At 45.1% G+C, this 19,550-nt stretch overlaps 2 long non-coding RNA genes across 2 annotated transcripts; both read right to left on the reverse strand.

The window, feature by feature from the left end:
* Nucleotides 1-249: 249 nt before the first annotated feature.
* Nucleotides 250-5,145, reverse strand: LOC149972964 (uncharacterized). Its single transcript, XR_016490438.1, has 2 exons — nt 4,928-5,145; nt 250-3,625 (listed from the first exon to the last, which is right to left on the reverse strand). It is a non-coding gene; the product is annotated as an uncharacterized LOC149972964 (long non-coding RNA).
* Nucleotides 5,146-9,237: 4,092 nt separating this feature from the next.
* Nucleotides 9,238-11,120, reverse strand: LOC118942892 (uncharacterized). Its single transcript, XR_005038538.2, has 2 exons — nt 10,123-11,120; nt 9,238-9,938 (listed from the first exon to the last, which is right to left on the reverse strand). It is a non-coding gene; the product is annotated as an uncharacterized LOC118942892 (long non-coding RNA).
* Nucleotides 11,121-19,550: the final 8,430 nt, after the last annotated feature.

The following is a 19,550-nucleotide window of genomic DNA, read 5'->3' on the forward strand; positions in this document are numbered from 1 at the left end:
CCATGTGTGACATGTCATCACCTTTGAATAATAACAAAGGCCTATGAACAAACAAAGTCATTATTTGCAGAAGAGCTCTCGAGCTCAATGTTTGCATTCTACAGTATTGACCTCTTCCCCTTTTCCACATTTTATTCTAATTCTAAAATGGATTCAACAAAAAAAAATCCTCATCAATCTACACACAATACCACATAATTGTAATGGTTTTCTTCCGCTGAAGGAGAGGAGGACCAAAATGCAGCGTGGTTAGAGTTCAACATGTTTAATCAAGACCATACACAAGAACACTACAAAACAATAAATGTGAAAACCGAAACAGTCCTATCTGGTGCAATGACACAAAGACAGAAGACAATCACCCACAAAATACCCAAAGAACATGGCTGCCTAAATATGGTTCCCAATCAGAGACAACGATAGACAGCTGCCTCTAATTGAGAACCAATCTAGGCAACCATAGACATACAAAACTACCTAGAAAGGAAACAGCCCCATAAACATACAAAACCCCTAGACCAGGCTAAACACATAAATCCCCCATGTCACACCCTGACCTAACCAAAATAATAAAGAAAACAAAGATAACTAAGGCCAGGGCGTAACAATAATGACAAAGCGAAAACAGGTTTTTAGATTTTCATAATTTTTTTTGTACAAACAATAAATGGAAATACCTTATTTAAATACATATTCAGACCCTTTGCCATGACACTCAAAATTGAGTTCAGGTGCATCCTGTTTTCATTGATCATCCTTGAGATGTTTCTACAACTTGATTGGAGTCCACCTGTGGTAAATGTAATTGATTGGACATGACTTGGAAAGGCACACATCTGTCGATATACGTGTAGGGTCCCACAGTTTACAATGTATGTCAGAGCAAAAACCAAGCCATGAGGTTGAAGGAATTGTCCGTAGAGCTCCGAGACAGGATTGTGATGAGGTACAGATCTGGGGAAGGGTACCAAAACATTTTGGCAGCATTGAAGGTCCCCAAGAACACAATGGCTTCCATCATTCTTAAATGGAAGAAGTTTGGAACCATCAAGACTCTTTCTATAGCTGGCAGCCCGGCCAAACTGAGTAATCGGGGGAGATGGACCTTGGTCAGGGAGGTGACCAAGAACCCAATTGTTACTCTGACAGAGCTCTAGAGTTCCTTTGTGGAGATGGGAGAACCTTCCAGAAGGACAACCATCACTGCAGCATTCTACCAATCAGGCCTTTATGGTAGAGTGGCCAGACAGAAGCCATTCCTCAGTAAAAGGCACATGACAGTCCGCTTGGAGTTTGCCAAAAGGAACCTAAAGGACTCTCAGATCTTGAGAAACAAGATTCTCTGGTCTGATGAAACCAAGATTGAATTCTTTGGCCTGAATGCCAAGCGTCACATCTGGAGCAAACCTTGCACTATCCCTACGGTGAAGAATGGTGGTGGCAGCATCATGATGTGGGTATGTTTTTCAGCACCAGGGACTGGGAGACTAGTCAGGATTGAGGGAAAGATGAACGGAGAAAAGTACAGAGAGATCCTTGATGAAAACCTGCTCCAGAGTGCTCAGGACCTCAGACTGGGGTGAAGGTTCTGTGAAAATAGCTGTGCAGCGATGCTCCCCATACAACCTGACAGAACTTGAGAGGATCTGCAGAGTAGAATGGGAGAAACTCCCCAAATACAAGTGTGCCAAGCTTGTAGCGTCATAACCAAGAAGACTTGAGGCTGTAATCGTTGCCAAAGGTGCTTTAAAACAACAAAGTACTGAGTAAAGGGTCTAAATACTTAGTGTATGTAAATGTGATATTTCATTTTATTTCTTTTTTTAATTGGCATACGTTTCTAAAAACCTGTTTATGCTTCGTCATTATGGGGTATTGTGTGTAGATTGAAATGATTTAATCCATAACAAAAGGTGGAAAAAGCCAAGGTGTCTGAATACATTCTGAATGCACTGTACATGAGTTAGGTGCGCTTGTCTCTGACGTGTGTGTGTGTGCGTGCGTTCATGTATGTAACAGTGCCACGGCCATCGTCTCTCAACTGTCAGCACCACTTTCTCTCTGGTACCACATCACTCTCTACCTGCCCCTGGGGTCAGCGGCCATTAATGTCTGTCCCTTGCACCTTGGCGGAGAGCAGCGTGTTGAGAGGGGAGAAAAAAATAAATGTGGCAGACGCAAGCCGACCTTCCACCATCTGGTTGGACTAATGAGTGGGGGGGGCGAGTGCCCCCTTCTTCTCCTTTTCCCTGCCCTACTTCCTGTTTGTGCGTAAGATCAGCAGCTCTGGGATCCACACACACTATTCTGAGCAACTGTGTCACCCAGCTAAACATCTGACCCGCTAAAGTGGGGCTCTCCTTTCCATCACCTAAACTCAAGCTTAGATGTCTCTATTAACACGCCGTGACATCACACACGTTTCCATGGAGACAGCAGAACCCTTCACCGGGGGGAGAGAGAGAGAGAGAGAGGAGGACGCGTTCTATTTGATAATGACTTGACTGTACATTGACTGTACACCATGTCAAAACAACAGCTCCAAGGTCGGAATGATTGACAGGGAAAGTTGACCAATCATACGTGGCCTTGGATGATAGTGGCTGTGTCACTACAAACCAAACCCCACTTGGCCAGAGAAAAGGGGAGTTGGCTTTTATCAGCACAGCAGTGATCAAAGAGTTGGGGACATGGCAGCGTAACCTTGACCTGACTTTTTACTGGGGCCGTCTGGTTTGCCCAGTGGTGTGTGTCGTCGTCTTGTGTACTAAGCAGGACAGTGTGTGTCGTCGTCCTGTGTCCTAAGCAGGACAGTGTGTGTCGTCGTCCTGTGTCCTAAGCAGGACAGTGTGTGTCGTCGTCCTGTGTCCTAAGCAGGACAGTGTGTGTCGTCGTCTTGTGTCCTAAGCAGGACAGTGTGTGTCGTCGTCCTGTGTCCTAAGCAGGACAGTGTGTTTCGTCGTCCTGTGTCCTAAGCAGGACAGTGTGTTTCGTCGTCCTGTGTCCTAAGCAGGACAGTGTGTGTCGTCGTCCTGTGTCCTAAGCAGGACAGTGTGTGTCGTCGTCCTGTGTCCTAAGCAGGACAGTGTGTGTCGTCGTCCTGTGTCCTAAGCAGGACAGTGTGTGTCGTCGTCCTGTGTCCTAAGCAGGACAGTGTGTGTCGTCGTCCTGTGTCCTAAGCAGGACAGTGTGTGTCGTCGTCCTGTGTCCTAAGCAGGACAGTGTGTGTATGTGTTTGTTGGGCTAACTGGTGTCCTAGGCAGGATTATACAGTATGTGTATGGCTGTCTGTGTGTGCGTGTGTGTGAGACCATCCGGTGTGGCCAGCGGCGTGGCCTGTCCACCTCATGACCCCTGGCAACCATGTATGTTTCAATGACAAGGTCACTGCCAAAGGTCGGTCTCTCTCGCTCTCTCTCTCCCTGTGGGGCTGAATGCCCTTGAAATTCCAATTGCATTGAATTCCCTGAATACGCCCAAGACATGTTATTTTCCATAATATGTCCAGGTAAAAGAGACTCAACTCTATACTCTTCTGGAAGGTTGGTGACCTGTGGACTTCAGAGTCTTGGGAATTCCAAGACGGACGTTCAAGAAACTCTGTGTTCACTCCTGATGGGCCCATCTGCAACACAATGAGTAGTCATGGGTTGACAATCATTGGACAACTATTAGCCTATACCTGCGGATATCCCCTCTCTTTGTCCTGTCGTCACAGCAGAATAGGCTGGATAACCTCTGCTGCATCCAGATTGATATGAGAACTGGCTATGTTCTACAACACCCATTTGCACTTTCTGACTTAATAAGGAGATGCATTCCATTCTTTTCATTGGAGCAAAATGTCTGTCTTTCATGTGGCCAAGAGGGACTCAGAGCTGAAGATTACCAATCAACTCCTGATCCAACTGAGCCTTACATGTCACGGTTTTTAAGTTGAAGTGGAACGCACACACATGCATGCCGTCACATACGCGCAAACACTACTCTTAATGAGTTAGAAGTTCAAAAGGGACGTTTCTAAATCCTTTCAGAGCTAAATCTAATCAGTCCCCTGGCTTGTTGCCTATGTCTTTAGTATAGAGACAAGCAGCCAAACCTCAACGTCCTTGTTGTTTCTAAACAGGGGCAACAATGTTATGTCCCAATAATCTTTACACTACCCACGTGAAAAGTACCACAGTTTACCATAGAAAATTACATTACTTACTATATAATTCTGGAGTAAATTGTAGTATACTGTTGTATACCTCAATCATGTGTAGTATTTAATATAGAATTGTGTTGTATACTGTAGAATACTATAGTAAATACTACAGTATACTACAGAACGCAAAAACACTACAGTATATACCACAGTATTTAATCTGTGTATACCCTGCCCATTCCTCTCCCCCATATCCCAATTTGTGCCACCCATAAATGAGAAACACACATGCCAAGAATAGACCATATACAGTATTGTGTTCCTTACCCTACAGGTTATAGAAAAGAGCAGAAGCTCTGAACTAAATTTGCTCTTTGAGTAATTTGTCCAGTGGGTTTTCTTAAGGACAACGCCCCCACTACTATGTCTAAGATAAAATAAAAACACTATAATAAACAGTACAGTAATGTCCTCAAAAACAGTACAGTAAATATTAATATTACTACAGTTTGAAAAAACATTACAGTAATTACTATAGCATACAGTACCAGTCAAAAGTTTAGACACACCCATTCATTCAAGGGTTTTTCTTTATTTTTACTATCTTCTATGTTGTAGGATAATAGTGAAGACATCAAAACTATGAAAGAACACATAAGGAATCATTTAGTAACCAAAGAAGTGTTCAACAAATCAACTAATTTTAGATTCTTCAAAGTAGCCACCCTTTGCCTTGATGACAGCTTTGCACACTTTTGGCATTCTCTCAACCAGCTTCACCTGGAATGCTTTTCCAACAGTCTTGAAGGAGTTCCCACATATGCTGAGCACTTGTTGGCTGCTTTTCCTTCACTCTGCGGTCCAACTCATCCCAAACCATCTCATTTAGGTTGAGGTCAGATGATTGTGGAGGTCAGGTCATCTGATGCAGCACTCCATCACTCTCCTTCTTGGTCAAATAGCCCTTCCACAGCCTGGAGGTGTGTTGGGTCACTGTCCTGTTGAAAAAACAAATGATACTGCCACTAAGAACAAATCAGATGGGATGGCATATCACTGCAGAATGCTGTCATAGCCATGCTAGTTAAGTATGCCTTGAATTCTAAATCAATCACAGTGTCACCAGCAAAGCATCATCACACCTCCTCCTCCATGCTTCACGGTGGGAACCACAAATGCAGAGATCATCCATTCACCTACTCTGCGTCTCACAAAGACACAGCGGTTAGACCCAAAAATCTAACATTTGGACTCATCCGACCTAACGAGAGATTTCCAACGATCTAATGTCCATTGCTCGTGTTTCTTGGCCCAAGCAAGTCTCTTATTCTTATTGGTGTCGTTTAGTAGTGGTTTCTTTGCAGCAATTCAACCATGAAGGCTTGATTTAAGCAGTCTCCCCTGAACAGTTGATGTTGAGATGTGTCTGTTACTTGAACTCTGTGAAGCATTTATTTGGGCTGCAATCTGAGGTGCAGTTAACTCTAATGAACTTATCCTCTGCAGCATAGGTAACTCTGGGTCTTCCTTTCTTGTGGCAGTGCTCATGAGAGCCAATTTCATCATAGCGCTTGATGTTTTTTGAGACTGTACTTCAAGAAACTTTCAAAGTTCTTGACATTTTCGGTATTGACTGACCTTAATGTCTTAAAGTGATGATGGACTGTCATTTCTCTTTGCTTATTTGAGCTGTTCCTGACATAATATGGACTTGGTATTTTACCGTATACCCCCCCTACCTTGTCACAACACAACTGATTGGCTCAAACGCATTAAGGAAAGACGTTCTACAAATCACCTTTTAACAAGGCACACCTGTTAATTGAAATGCATTCCAGGTGACTACCTCATGAAGATGGTTGAGAGAATGCCAAGAGTGTGCAAAGATGTCATCAAGGCAAAGGGTGGCTACTTTGAAGAATCTAAAATATATTTTGATTGTTTAACACTTTTTTGGTTACTACATGATTCCATGTGTTATTTCATAGTTTTGACGTCTTGACTATTATTCTACAATGTAGAAATGAGTAGGTGAGTCCAATCTTTTGACTGGTACTGTATACAAAATTGTTTTTACTACAGTATTTATACTATAGAAAACTCTAAATACTACAGTGTACTACAGTCATGTCTGCAACACTACAGTAAATACTCCAGTAAAGTCTGCAAAAACACTACAGTGAATACTATAGTATTTAACCATAGTATACTATAGTATTTTTCATGTGGGTAGATGTGTTGAAGATATGTATTGCTTTCAACCACACAAACGGCAGCCTTGACTGTCTGTCCCCTCCACCTACCAGGGTGAAAGTGTTGACCATTATTAGTCTTGGCAGTTACAGGGCGATCGTGTAGATTGGTAGTAGTGAACTGTCGGGCCACACAGGTGACAAGGGGAGGCAGAGCTGCTATAAAACACAGGGTGAAACCAATGTGTCACTCTCACTCGGCCAAAGAGGAAGAAATTATTAGTTTCCTTCAGACAAGTCCCTCACTCCACAACCCAGCCAGCAAGCCAGACATTGAGGATGTTGCCACCTTTGCTGTGTGTAACCCGAGACGTCGGTCCCTGCCCGCTGCCTGCCTACCACCGTCAGTTTGAAAAAACTCAAGTGTGTGTCCCTCGCTAGGACAGATGACACGCGCCGCCGTCTAAAAGCAGACCGTCGATAATCAACGCCTCAGTGTCTGCGTCACTTCTCACATTGACCTGAGAACAACCAAGACCGGTCTTGACCGGTTGTGGCTGTTGATAAAGGCTTTGGCGACACCCTGTGACAACTTTTGGTATGATACCTAACATGTTGAGGGACGGGAAGAAGAGCATGTGAGAGGGAGCACCTGTTTAGGGAGTATGCTTGGGCCAAAAGCAGTGGGGCACAGTAGGGGTGGAGGACAGGGCAAGCTGTTAACTGTAGAGATATGTACTGTTTGTAAAGATGAGGGGAACAGCCGCTGAAACACTTTCTCTGCACCCCTCGGCCATTATATTATATGACCATGCATGTAAATCTCTACTTCCACTCCAATTGAGACACTGCGTTCTGTCACTGTCTCTTCTCTCGCATGATACAATAATCACCCACAGTAACAAACTGAATGTATGTATGCTAATAGTGGCCCTTATTTAACACGTGGGGAAGAATTATGCAACAGACCAGCCTCCACGCCACCCCTCCACCCTGTGCTATTTTCATGGCAGCTGACAGATCTGTGGCTAACGACAACTTCATCCTTCGACATTGGACAAGCAGTTCCACCTAGTGGATGTAGAAAGTGTTTCCTAACACAGTATGTCATTCTCCGGAGAATGAGTTGGCCAATCAGCAGTCTAGAGGAGATTGCGTTGGCCAATCAGCGGTCTAGAGGAGATTGTGTTGGCCAATCAGCGGTCTAGAGGAGATTGTGTTGGCCAATCAGCGGTCTAGAGGAGATTGCGTTGGTCAATCAGCAGTCTAGAGGGTGAGCTGGCCAATCTACTCCCATGAATAGTATTACCACACTGTTGGAGCTAAAAACAAACACATTGTTGCGCCTGCAAATATGTGTACTGACCAATAAAATGTGATGTGTCTGTGGATACCACTCATATTATACTGCTCAATGTATTTATACACCTGCCCCCATCCACCCCTTCCCCAATACACATGTAAATATTGGACTATAAATTGTGCTTTCCTGTATTATACTTAAGCCAAAATTCTTTATTCTATTTCATTTACTTTGTCTTATTTCTTATTGTTCTTGCATTGAGGAACCTGTAAGCATTTTGATGGATGATGTATTCTATGCTCGAATATATGCCATTTGTTTTGTTCATGACAAACTCGGAACTTGATTTGACTGGCATCCACCCACACTATTCCAGTACAGAAAAACATCCCTTTAACATACTTAATTACCATTTTTGGAAGGAAAATAATTTCACTCATATTGTAAGTAATTATAGGTCATATTATGTAGAAATCAAATGCTAGACATTTGAGATATCACACACACACACCTTTCGGTTTAGCCTTAAGTAACCATACCAAACGTAACATCTCCTAATTTGAGAGTAAAGAAATTCCAGGACAATGTTACGTCTAGTCTAGGAGACCAGGCTGACTAATGCAATGTAACCTTACTCCATATTCACAGAAAAGGATTCCAGCACAACCTACTCTCACTGGCTGTTTTAAAGTATCTGTCCTACTACAACACCAAGAGGCTTTCCAGTCATCCATGAAGGGAAGAGCATGTCTGCTCTCAACCCTAACTGAAGGAGGCCTATAAAAAAAAGGCTGCAAGACATGTGGACAATCTCAATTGCATACCCCTCTTTCTCCCTCCTCAAAACCCATTGGATGAGAAAGCCAGAGGTCCCACCCCTCTGACCTTCAATAGATTTGAGACTGCAATTGAGATCTTCCCCATGGTGGTGGTCTATTTCTGCAATCTCTAACCAGAGCAAGTACGCATGTGTATGAGGGGGAGATCAATTTGTAGGCTAGCAATAGTTTTACTCCCTTTGTGAAAGGAAATACAGGGAGTCGTCTCATATGAGAGAGGTTGTTACCATCTTGTCATTGTCCTAATGCAGCCATCTTTATCATGGGTGAGCACTGACAGCTAAACCTTACACCATTCAAATTCCCTCAGAGCTCCATAAAGCAGGGATGGGCAAAAAAAATCTGAACTCGAGGGCCAGTCGCACGCAGGTCTGCGATTCTACTAATTTTGCCATTGGGCAGAGAAAATAGGTTTACAGCTATTTTGATGCAAATCTAAACATTGACAGGGTGGCGATGTTGGCAGTAATAATAGCTGTAAACTATTAATGGAGATTCGCGGTCAGTAATCACTAGATGTTTAGATAGCTGGCTAGACATAATCCAAAAAAAGTTATCTGCCTTGAGTGACCAACAAGAACTGCTGACAACCAAATTTTGAAATTGCACCATGTGCATTCTACCTCACCTGTAAATTGAGAGTTCCTAAAAATACAAATTTCTGGCCACATCATTTTAATACCAACATGTGAAAGCATGTGAAAGCAGAGTGACACTAAAGAGCTTCAATGTACAGAAAACTATTAAACAACAAAGTGGCAATATGTCAGACTTTTATTCACAAGAGCATTTAACTAGGAAGTTAGGATATCTCAACATGTCCAGACACATACAACACATTTACACCGATGTCATTGGCAACATGTTTTTAAACATGTGTTTACATTAAGTAATCAAAAATGGTTTGAATGTCTTTGCTATGGGTAACATATCTGTAATGAGTGAATATTACCCAAACTTGCATTTGTTAACATGATTGCTAATCAAGTCAGCATTACCCATTAAGTGTAGATTAGAACTGCAACACTACATGTGAAGTGGACTTGAAACCTTACTTCCTTCCTCAGTCAGCCGCACGTGTCCATCGATCTGGCAACAGCCGAGCTGATTGCAGTCAGGTAGGAGGCAAGTAGGAGTGACCTGAAAAAGGCTCGCACAAGAGTAAATACAGCAGATGGCCGTGAACACATCTGGGTACTGTGTATACAACCAAGTCGACCAAAGGCAAATTACTCCATATCGGCTATGAGACTACACCTGTAGTGAGGTCAATGAAATGCAATCAAATGAAGTCAAATTGCACCATAGAACCTTGAACCTGGATGACTCCACTACCTGCCACGTTTACCTGTTGGTGACGCAGGTTTACCTGGGATACCTTAGCGGTGGACTCAACTTCACCGGAAGCGACGCTGGGAGCGAGCGCCCCCTACTGACAGGCAGCGTCCGGTGAGTCGCTGTGAGGACAAGGAAAGCCCAAAATGTAACATGATTGTGCAATAGACCATAGTCAAATGAAATTCAAAATACATTTGTTAACGTTTAATTTAAACGTTTTAGCAAAATAAAAATAAACAGGCAGTAATTAACTAGGGTCTTATTTACAATATACATCTTATTTTACAATAACCTTATGCACACCTTGGTTTGCGAAGTTTAGAGTCAATGCATTGGTCAGCTCTGCCACAGACTGGTTCAAGCCTGATCAACATGATCCAAAATGGAGATACATTTCGTCGAAGTCCCTCTGTTGAAAGTCAAGAGAAGTTTCACACGCGCTCCTGGGTGAAAGAGAGGCGCTAGAAACAAATGAAACTGGGTGCGACTTGAACTGGCTGGAACTGGTGTCGATGTGCATGTCGTCGTATACAATGTCCATCAGATACTGTGTTGTGTTCTTTGGCGCCATTGCGCCTAGTGGTCGTGTAATTCTGCCGATATTCTCGGTCGCCACACACGTCATCTCTTCGCCGTTGTCGGCCAAAAGTTGTTCTTGGTTGACCAGTTTAGTGAGTACCCTCTTCTGTTCGTAACGAATGTATTTTTTGAGAGTGGCTTTGACAAGGTTGGTGCGCCACCGTTTCAGGCCTTCCTTGGAACTCAAATGGAGAAGTTTCCTCAGTCTGCACTTTGAAAGTTTACCAGATCTTCTGGAGCAGCATGGTTTCAGTACTTCGAATTCCACTTCAGTTTCCATGCTATCCAAGCACATTTCACAAAATGTTAAAAAATAAATCGTGTCTGAGTTAGCCGTTTGTAATATCAACTCAGCCAGCTAAATTAGCTAGATAATTCACAACTATACAGCTGGATAAATTCAACTGAATCAAAATAAAATGTTCGAGGATAAAAATTAAAATGCACTTAACGTTACAATGATGCGTCTTACGACCAAAAACGTAGTCAAAAGATTAAAAAGCCACGATCCACCTCTCTGCAGTATCGCAAAATGGAATGAGCCGTAAAACGTTGACAGCACATCGCTATCTTCTGAAAAGGAAGTTCCCATGATCCTTTGGAGTAAAAATATCTTCTTCTATGAGGTTTAACGGTGGTTGGCATCCAATTTGCTGCATTACCGCCACCTACTAGAGTGTGTGAGTGTAGCGTTCAAAGGTAGGGTGTTTATTGCTTGAAAAAGGCAAATGTATTAAATAAAAACCCTACCTTCGAACACTACACTCACTAATTTCAAAGTCATATAAAATCAATTTAACAAATCAAGTAATCCACTAATTACATGTATTTATTCCTACCTCATGCCATCATCCTGAAAGGATGGGACATCACCGCTTAACACACCCTGTAACTCTTATGTCAAGTCTCACACACCCACATACCTCTCTGCAGCTGCCACCACGACCTACATTTTCTGGGACTTCCATTCCATCCCTGCAGTACAGTTGATAACAATTTCTACAAATGCGAAAAATCCAATCTTACTGAATCGTATACAACTGTTTGGCTTATCCCTCTGTACTGGTATAGCTCAACTAGTCTCAACACTCCTCCCCATTAACCCATATTCCTCTACTTTCTTCACTGCCTCAGAACTTCTGCACTACTCTAACCCTGGAAACCTCAACCTGCCTCTCTCGCACGGGACATTTCTGTTCCCCAGCTCCATGGGCACCCCTATAATTAACACATTCCACTACTTTCCCCAATACTACACATTCCTTTGTCTCATGCCCTTCTGCACACCTTGGCCCCTCCCTCCTACACATGTCCATAAGCTTGACACCTATGACATCGTAATGTATTCAGGATCATTTATATCTCCTAACTTCACTTTGTCGGGCAAAGACAACTTCAAAACTAAAACGAACAGACAATGACTCTTCTGTTTCCCCACTCGACACCCTGTCTGTGGCACGTCAAACGACGAGCATCACATACACCGGGAATCTTTCCCCTCAGCTGGTCAACTTTTATATTTACTGCTACCCCAGTTATCACTCCTTTCATTGGTGCCCTTTTCTTGAGAGCAAGACAATTCATGTTCTTTGCCCCCATTTGTTTTACTCCGAGCGCCTTCTCCCTCTGACCAACAGAAACACAAACAATTATCACTAGACCACTTCTGGTTACCCTCACTGATTCCACATTACCCAACTCTTTTTTCAACCACCGTGAAAACACAAATGGATCAGCCAAAAGGCAAGAGTCCAATTTTTCCATAAACTTCACTCCTACTGTCACAGACTCATCTCTTTTCTTACCCTCCGTGTATACCTCGGTCCCCGATAACTTCACCACACCTACCACCTCCGATACTTCACCCTCATTCACTTCCATTTCTCCTCCTGTCTTCAGCTCCCTCTGCTTACACTTTCTATCATTCCTATTTAACAAGCCATCTACTTTTCCCCACCATTTTTATCCGACTCAAGCTCACCCTCTTCTTCCCTCTCTCTCTTAGACCTCCTCTCCCTCTCTTTTTCCCCCCATTCCTCCTACGTTTTCCAAGAATACGTCTCCTTATGATAATACTTCACTACTCCTGACAACCATCTTGTTCTTGCTTTCTCTAGGGACTCCCTTTCCGCTCGGAGTTAAAACAGTCGACTTCTCTGTAATGTAAAATGATTAGCGCCACCTATACAGGGTCGTCACTAGTTACCACAGCCACAAATTCCTAATGACGTCTCAGATTTCATTATTTGCAAACAGGGACAGTTTCGTTGCAAACACACACCGATTTGGCATTGGAGAAATAAACTCAGTAAAAAAAGAAACGTCCCTTTTTCAGGACCCTGTCTTTCAAATATAATTCGTAAAAATCCAAATAACTTCACAGATCTTCATTGTAAAGGGTTTAAACACTGCTTCCCATGCTTGCTCAATGAACCATAAACAATTATGGTTGTGGAACGGTCCTTAAGACACTAACAGCTTACAGACGGTAGGCAATTAAGGTCACAGTTATGAAAATGTAAGACACTAAAGAGGCCTCTCTACTGACTCTGAAAAACACCAAAGGAAAGATGCCCAGGGTCCCTGCTTATCTGCATGAACTTGCCTTAGGCATGCTGCAAGGAGGCATGAGGACTGCAGATGTGGCCAGGGCAATAAATGTCCGTACTGTGAGATGCCTAAGACAGTGCTACAGGGAGACAGGAAGGACAGCTGATCGTCCTCGCAGTGGCAGACCATGTGTAACAACACCTGCACAGGATTGGTACATCCGAACATCACACCTGCGGGACAGGTACACCAGGAACGCACAATCCCTCCATCAGTGCTCAGACTGTCCGCAATAGGCCGAGGGCTTGTAGGCCTGTTGTAAGGCAGGTCCTCACCAGACAAACTCGGCAACAACGTCACCTATGGGCACAAACCTACCGTCGCTGGACCAGACAGGACTGGCAAAAAGTGCTTGTCACTAACGGTTTTTGTCTCACCGGGGTGATGGTTGGATGCACGTTTATTGTCAAAGGAATGAGCTTTACACAAAGGCCTGTACTCTGGAGCGGGATCAATTTTGGAGGTGGAGGGTCCATCATGGTCTTGGGCGGTGTGTCACAGCATCATTAGAAGGAGCTTGTTGTCATTGCAGGAAATCTCAATGTCGTGCGTTACTGGGAATACATCCTCCTCCCTCATGTGGTACCCTTCCTGCAGATTCATCCTGACATGACCCTCCAGCATGACAATGCCACCAGCTATACTGCTCGTTCTGTGCGTGATTTCCTGCAAGACAGGAATGTCAGTGTTCTGCCATGGCCAGCGAATAGCCCGGATCTCAATCCCATTGAGCACGTCTGGGACCTGTTGGGTCGGAGGGTGAGGGCTAGGGCCATTCCCCCCAACTTGCAGGTGCCTTGGTGGAAGAGTGGGGTAACATCTCACAGCAAGAACTGTCAAATATGGTGCAGTCCATGAGGAGATGCACTGCAGTACTTAATGCAGCTGGTGGCCACACCAGATACTGACTGTTACTTTTGATTTTGACTCCCCCTTTGTTCAGGGAGACATTATTCCATTTCTGTTAGTCAAGTGTCTGTGGAACTTGTTCAGTTTATGTCTCAGTTGTTAAATCTTGTTATGTTCATACAAATATTTACACATGTTAAGTTTGCTGAAAATAAACGCAGTTGACAGTGAGAGGATGTTTCTTTTTTTTGCTGAGTTTATGATAAAATGAACACATAGGACTATCTCTCTGCCCATTCTTTGTCTGTAATTTCGGCAGTGGTGTAAAAAGTACCCAATTGTCATACCTAAGTAAAAGTAAAGATACCTTAATAGAAAATGACTCAAGTAAAAGTGGAAGTTACCCAGTAAAATACTAATTGGGTAAAAGTCTAAAAGTGTTTCGTTTTAAATATACTTAACTAAGTTTCAAAAGTAAATGTAATTGCAAAAATATACTTAAGTATCAAAGTAAAAGTATAAATCATTTCAAATTCCTTATTTTTCTTGTTTGTCCTTTAAAAAATATATATTTGATGGAAAAAGCAAAAAGTAAATTATTTATCTACGAACGTAGTGAAGTAAAAGTTATCACAAATATAAATAGTAAAGTACCAATACCCCAAAAAACGACTTATGTAGTACTTAAAATTATTTTTACCTAAGTACTTTACACCACTGAATGTTGGTCATTTGTACGGCATTATAAACTATTCTGCTAATATGTAAAATTACGTAGAATTGCATGAAATGTTTATAAAAAGCTATCAAAAATCCCATGTTGCCATGTAATGCTTAAAGGACAAAGAACATTTTCTAAAACTGCATATGTAAAATCTGGTTATTTTGGGAAAAAGTTCAGTTGTATGCAGGTTGTCTCTTGAGAGGTCCACCCCAAAATAGACAACACAAGAGAGCATAAGCAACATTTATATTAGTAGCAGACATACAGTACAAGCATACATATTCTTCCACCAGGTGGCACATTTAACTATCAGTATTATTATTGTGCCACAAGAGGGCAGCTCAGCAACAAAACTCAGTTCATTAAGGGCTTAGCCTTTAGGCTATGATTACAATTGATCAGATATTTATTATTTTACGGTCAGTGTGTTCATTTCGTACATAGCCTTTTGTTGTGTGAACTGTTTCTGGCTGTGGAAAATAAGCAATGCCCAGAACTGAGCAAGGCTCACAACAACCGATGAATACAGCATGATTGAGGAGGCAAAGGTCTGGAATAGAAGCCAGTGAAAAGACAAGTACAGACATTAGGCCCCGCTTTCACACACACACACACACACACACACACACACACACACACACACACACACACACACACACACACACACACACACACACACACACACACACCTACCTCAAAGATAGGGCTGTCTGTAATGCCATTGTTACGGGTGCGTGAATGAGGACCCAAAAGCGAATTAACTTAAACAGAGCTTCTTTAATTACCAAACATAAGTAGGCTCAGACGGACCGGCAGATTCCGACAGGACAAGACAAGGTTACAGCAAACATGACGACAGTCTGGTTAAGGCATGAAACACAACAAACAAGAATCCGACAAGGACAGGAGCAGAAACAGAGAGAGATATAGGGACCTAATCAGAGGGAAAAAGGGAACAGGTGGGAAAAGGGGTGACGAGGTGGTTAGGAGGAGACAAGGCACAGCTGGGGGAAAGAGGGGGAGAAAAGGTAACCTAACAACGACCAGCAGAGGGAGACAGGGTGAAGGGAAAGGACAGAGACAAGACACAACATGACAGTACATGACAGTACCCCCCCACTCACCGAGCGCCTCCTGGCGCACTCGAGGAGGAAACCTGGCGGCAACGGAGGAAATCCTCGATCAGCGCACGGTCCAGCACGTCCCGAGAGGGAACCCAACTCCTCTCCTCAGGACCGTACCCCTCCCAATCTACGAGGTACTGGTGACCACGGCCCCGAGGACGCATGTCCAAAATTCTACGGACCCTGTAGATTGGTGCGCCCTCGACAAGGATGGGGGGGGGGGGGGAAGACGAGCGGGGGCGCGAAGGACGGGCTTGATGCAGGAGACATGGAAGACCGGGTGGACGCGACGAAGGTATCGCGGAAGAAGAAGTCGAACTGCGACAGGATTAATGACCCGAGAAATACGGAACGGACCAATGAACCGCGGGGTCAACTTGCGAGAAGCCGTCTTAAGGGGAAGGTTCTGAGTGGAGAGCCAAACTCTCTGACCGCGACAATATCTAGGACTCTTAGTTCTACGCTTATTAGCAGCCCTCACAGTCTGCGTCCTATAACGGCAAAGTGCAGACCTGACCCTCTTCCAGGTGCGCTCGCAACGTTGGACAAAAGCCTGAGCGGAGGGGACGCTGGACTCGGCGAACTGAGATGAGAACAGCGGAGGCTGGTACCCGAGGCTACTCTGAAAAGGAGATAGCCCGGTCGCAGACGAAGGAAGCGAGTTGTGGGCGTATTCTGCCCAGGGGAGCTGTTCTGACCAAGACGCAGGGTTGCGAAAAGAAAGACTGCGTAAGATGCGACCAATAGTCTGATTGGCCCGTTCTGCTTGACCGTTAGACTGGGGGTGAAAGCCGGAAGAGAGACTGACGGAAGCCCCAATCAAACGGCAAAACTCCCTCCAAAATTGAGACGTGAATTGCGGACCTCTGTCCGAAACGACGTCTGACGGAAGGCCATGAATTTTGAAAACATTCTCGATGATGATTTGTGCCGTCTCTTTAGCAGAAGGAAGCTTAGCAAGGGGAATGAAATGAGCCGCCTTAGAGAACCTATCGACAACCGTAAGAATAACAGTCTTCCCCGCTGACGAAGGCAGTCCGGTGACAAAATCTAAGGCGATGTGAGACCACGGTCGAGAGGGAATAGGAAGCGGCCTGAGACGGCCGGCAGGAGGAGAGTTACCGGACTTAGTCTGCGCGCAGACCGAACAAGCAGCCACGAAACGACGCGTGTCATGCTCCCGGGTGGGCCACCAAAAACGCTGGCGAATGGAAGCAAGCGTACCCCGAACGCCAGGGTGGCCGGCTAACTTGGCAGAGTGAGCCCACTGAAGAACGGCCAGACGAGTAGGAACGGGAACGAAAAGAAGGTTCCTAGGACAAGCGCGCGGCGACGGAGTGTGAGTGAGCGCTTGCTTTACCTGCCTCTCAATTCCCCAGACAGTCAACCCGACAACACGCCCCTCAGGGAGAATCCCCTCGGGGTCAGTGGAGGCTACTGAAGAACTGAAGAGACGAGACAAAGCATCAGGCTTGGTGTTCTTAGAGCCCGGACGATAAGAAATCACGAACTCGAAACGAGCGAAAAACAGCGCCCAACGCGCCTGACGCGCATTAAGTCGTTTGGCAGAACGGATGTACTCAAGGTTCCTATGGTCAGTCCAAACGACAAAAGGAACGGTCGCCCCCTCCAACCACTGTCGCCATTCGCCTAGGGCTAACCGGATGGCGAGCAGTTCGCGGTTACCCACATCATAGTTACGTTCCGACGGCGACAGGCGATGAGAAAAATACGCGCATGGGTGGACCTTGTCGTCAGAGAGGGAGCGCTGAGAAAGAATGGCTCCCACGCCCACCTCTGACGCGTCAACCTCGACAACGAACTGTCTAGAGACTTCAGGTGTAACAAGGATAGGAGCGGATGTAAAACGATTCTTGAGGAGATCAAAAGCTCCCTGGGCGGAAACGGACCACTTAAAGCACGTCTTGACAGAAGTAAGGGCTGTGAGAGGAGCTGCCACCTGACCGAAATTACGGATGAAACGACGATAGAAGTTCGCGAAGCCGAGAAAGCGCTGCAGCTCGACGCGTGACTTAGGGACGGGCTAATCAATGACAGCTTGGACCTTAGCGGGATCCATCTTAATGCCTTCAGCGGAAATAACAGAACCGAGAAATGTGACGGAGGAGGCATGAAAAGTGCACTTCTCAGCCTTCACAAAAAGACAATTCTCTAAAAGGCGCTGGAGGACACGTCGAACGTGCTGAAGATGAATCTGGAGTGACGGTGAAAAAATCAGGATATCGTCAAGGTAAACGAAAACAAAGATGTTCAGCATGTCTCTCAGGACATCATTGACTAATGCCTGAAAGACAGCTGGAGCGTTAGCGAGGCCGAAAGGAAGAACCCGGTATTCAAAGTGCCCTAACGGAGTGTTAAACGCCGTCTTCCACTCGTCCCCCTCCCTGATGCGCACGAGATGGTAAGCGTTACGAAGGTCCAACTTAGTGAAAAACCTGGCTCCCTGCAGGATCTCGAAGGCTGAAGACATAAGAGGAAGCGGATAACGATTCTTCACTGTTATGTCATTCAGCCCTCGATAATCTATGCAGGGGCGCAGAGACCCGTCCTTCTTCTTGACAAAAAAAAACCCCGCTCCGGCGGGAGAGGAGGAGGGGACTATGGTACCGGCGTCAAGAGCTACAGACAAATAATCTTCGAGAGCCTTACGTTCGGGAGCCGACAGAGAGTATAGTCTACCCCGGGGGGGGGTGGTTCCCGGAAGGAGATCAATACTACAATCATACGACCGGTGTGGAGGAAGAGAGGTGGCCCTGGACCGACTGAACACCGTGCGCAGATCGTGATATTCCTCCGGCACCCCTGTCAAATCACCAGGCTCCTCCTGTGAAGAAGAGACAGAGGAAACAGGAGGGATAGCAGACATTAAACATTTCACATGACAAGAGACGTTCCAGGAGAGGATAGAATTACTAGACCAATTAATGGAAGGATTATGACAAACTAGCCAGGGATGGCCCAAAACAACAGGTGTAAAAGGTGAACGAAAAATTAAAAAAGAAATGGTTTCACTATGATTACCAGAAACAGTGAGGGTTAAAGGTAGCGTCTCACGCTGAATCCTGGGGAGAGGACTACCATCCAGGGCGAACAAGGCCGTGGGCTCCTTTAACTGTCTGAGAGGAATGTCATGTTCCCGAGCCCAGGTCTCGTCCATAAAACAGCCCTCCGCCCCAGAGTCTATTAAGGCACTGCAGGAAGCTGACGAACCGGTCCAGCGTAGATGGACCGACAAGGTAGTGCAGGATCTTGAAGGAGAGACAGGAGTAGTAGCGCTCACCAGTAGCCCTCCGCTTACTGATGAGCTCTGGCCTTTTACTGGACATGAAGTGACAAAATGACCAGCGGAACCGCAATAGAGACAGAGGCGGTTGGTGATTCTCCGTTCCCTCTCCTTAGTCGAGATGCGGATACCTCCCAGCTGCATGGGCTCAGCACCCGAGCCGGCAGAGGAAGATGGTAGTGATGCGGAGAGGGGGGCAACGGAGAACGCGAGCTCCTTTCCACGAGCTCGGTGACGAAGATCAACCCGTCGCTCAATGCGAATAGCGAGTTCAATCAAGGAATCCACGCTGGAAGGAACCTCCCGGGAGAGAATCTCATCCTTTACCTCTGCGCGGAGACCCTCCAGAAAACGAGCGAGCAAAGCTGGCTCGTTCCAGCCACTGGAGGCAGCAAGAGTGCGAAACTCAATAGAGTAGTCTGTTATGGATCGATTACCTTGACATAGGGAAGACAGGGCCCTGGAAGCCTCCTCCCCAAAAACAGATCGATCAAAAACCCGTATCATCTCCTCCTTAAAGTCCTGATACTGGTTAGTACAC

The sequence above is a fragment of the Oncorhynchus mykiss genome, chromosome 21 (genome assembly GCF_057628025.1).
Source record: "Oncorhynchus mykiss isolate SJ-2025 chromosome 21, ASM5762802v1, whole genome shotgun sequence".
In the NCBI taxonomy this organism is placed as follows: domain Eukaryota; kingdom Metazoa; phylum Chordata; class Actinopteri; order Salmoniformes; family Salmonidae; genus Oncorhynchus; species Oncorhynchus mykiss.